This window comes from Rana temporaria, chromosome 13, assembly GCF_905171775.1.
Source record: "Rana temporaria chromosome 13, aRanTem1.1, whole genome shotgun sequence".
NCBI lineage: Eukaryota > Metazoa > Chordata > Amphibia > Anura > Ranidae > Rana > Rana temporaria.
The window spans coordinates 116,319,976-116,322,789 of record NC_053501.1 but is presented as its reverse complement, the minus strand read 5'-3'; the positions used below and the strand labels follow the sequence as shown (position 1 = coordinate 116,322,789).

The 2,814-nt window shown below is 26.5% G+C and overlaps 1 pseudogene; it reads left to right on the top strand.

The window, feature by feature from the left end:
• The window catches only part of LOC120920138, a 4,572-nt pseudogene extending 2,563 nt beyond the window's left edge, over nucleotides 1-2,009 (top strand).
• Nucleotides 2,010-2,814: the final 805 nt, after the last annotated feature.

Genomic DNA, 2,814 nt, shown 5'->3' with positions numbered 1-2,814 from the left:
ACCCTAAAGTGGAGTCCCGCTGATCGGAACCCTCCCCCCCTCCGGTGTCACATTTGACACCTTTCAGGGGGGAGGGGGGTGCAGACACCTGTCTAAAGACAGGTATTTGCACCCACTTCCGGCCACACGATACGGGCGAAAGACGGGCATTCCGTCACATCCCGTCTGTCGCCCGTTGTGTGCTGGGAACACTCGGCTCCCAGCACACAGCGTGTGAGCCAATCGGCGGGCGCAGCGCGACTCGCGCATGCGCCGTAGGGAACCGGGCAGTGAAGCCGCAGCGCTTCACTTCCTGGTTCCCTCAGCGTGGATGGCGGGGGGGAGCAGCAGAGTGACGAGCGATCGCTCGTGCTCTGCTGCGATCGGCGCTGGACTCCAGGACAGGTAAGTGTCCTAATATTAAAAGTCAGCAGCTGCAGTATTTGTAGCTGCTGACTTTTAATATTTTGTTCCCATGGCACATCCGCTTTAAGTATTTTTAAAGAATCACATAAGCGAAATTGAAAACATGTGGAAGAAAAGGGATGCATATCGCTCTCTCTGGATACATATAGCGCCAACAGTTTATGCAGCGCTTTACAATATAACAAGGGAGACAGTACAGTCACAATACAATAACATACAAGCGGGTTAAGTGGGCCCTGCTCATAAGAGCTTACAATACAATCTTACCATAGAACAGTAAACAAAGTCAAGGCATTACAGTATCCACTGAACATACGGTCACCTGTAGTGCAGTACAATGAGCTTCAAGGAACAACAAAATAAAAGAAGGCAACCCATTTAAATATTCAGTTTTTTGTTTTATTGTATTTTATTTTGTTTTATTTATTGTAATGTTTTGTATTTTTATTTAATTTATTTCATTATATTGTATTTATTGTATTGTATTGTGTTTTATTTTATTGTGTGTTATTTATTTGATTGCATTTTTTTTTTCATTTTATTTATAACATTTGTTATGTTATTTTATGGTTTTATATTGTATTTATATTATTTATTTGTTTTTATTTTTATTTTGTTTTATTTCATTGCATTTTCATATGGTTTTATTTGAACTACTATTATTCTTATATGGGATTTCTATAGCACCAACAGTTTGTGCAGCACTTTACAAAATTAGGTCAGACAGTACGATTACAAAACTATTCAACACTTCAACGAGCAGCACCCCCTGATTCCTCTTGTATTGAATTGTATTGTAACTGTTTGTCCTAATGTTGTAAAGCGCTGTGCAGACTGTTGGCGCTATATAAATCCTGTAATATAATAATAATAATAATAATAATAATATAGAGGAATCAGAGGGACCTGCTCATTAGAGCTTACAGAAGAATTGTTTTTATTATTTTAGCAAATATAAGTTTTAGCAAACTACAAGCCACCCAGTTGAAAGTTACATTTATGTGACTTAATTTTTATGCTATGCAGATATTTTATTTTATTTATTTTATTTTATAGTATTTAATTTATTTATTGTTTTATATTTTATTGCATTTTATTTTTTATTGTATAGTATTTTTTTATTTATTGTTTTATATTTTATTTTATAGCATTTTATTTATTTTATTATATATTGTTTTATTTAATTATTGTTTTATATTTTTTGCATTTTATTTATTTTATTGTATAGTGTTTTATTTATTTATTGTTTTATATTTTATTTTATTTTTTATTGTATAGTATTTTTTTATTTATTGTTTTATATTTTATTTTATAGCATTTTATTTATTTTATTGTATAGTGTTTTATTTAATTATTGTTTTATATTTTTTGCATTTTATTTCTTTTATTGTATAGTGTTTTATTTATTTATTGTTTTATATTTTTTGCATTTTATTTCATTTTATTGTAGAGGGTTTTATTTATATATTGTTTTGTAGATTTTCTACGTCTGACCCTTTTTCCGCAAAAGTATTTTTGCCTCCCCCCCCCCCCCCCCCAACATACCACCCAGTTGAAAGTTACATTTACTAGACTTCTTTAATGCTTGCAGATATTTCATTTGATTTTATTGTATTTTGTTTATTTTATTTTATAGTATTTAGTTTTTTTCTTGTTTTACATTTTCTTTTATTCAATTTTATTTCTTCTATTGTATAGTGTTTTATTCATTTTATTTTATATTTTATCTAATTGCATTTTCTTTTATAGTATTTTATTTATTGTTTTATATTTTATTGCATTGCATTGTATTTTTTTTGTATTTTATTTATTTATTGTTTTATATTTCATTTTATTGCATTTTATTTTTTATTGTACAGTATTTTTTTATTTATTGTTTTTATATTTTCTTTTATTGTATAGTGCCTTGTTTATTTATATATATATATATATATATATATATATATATATATATATATATATATATATATATATATATATATATATATATATATATATTTATTCATTTATTATTTAATTGCATTTTATTTCTTTTATTTTATAGTATTTTATTTTTTTATTGTTAATTTTATTGCATTTTATGTTTTTATTGTATAGTATTTTTTTTATTTATTGTTTTTATATTTAATTGTATTTCTTTTATTGTATAGTGTTTTTTTATATTTTATTTTATTTTCCATTTTATAGTATTTTATTCATGTTCTGTTTTATATTTTATTGAATTGCTTTTTATTTCTTTTATTTTATAGTATTTTATGTATTTATGTAAAATTATTGCATTTTATTTTTTATTGTATAGTATTTTTTCTATTTATTGTTTTTCTAATTAATTTTATTGTATAGTGTTTTATTTATTTATTTAAAAAAACATTTTATAGTTGTTTTATATTGTATTTAATTGCTATTTCT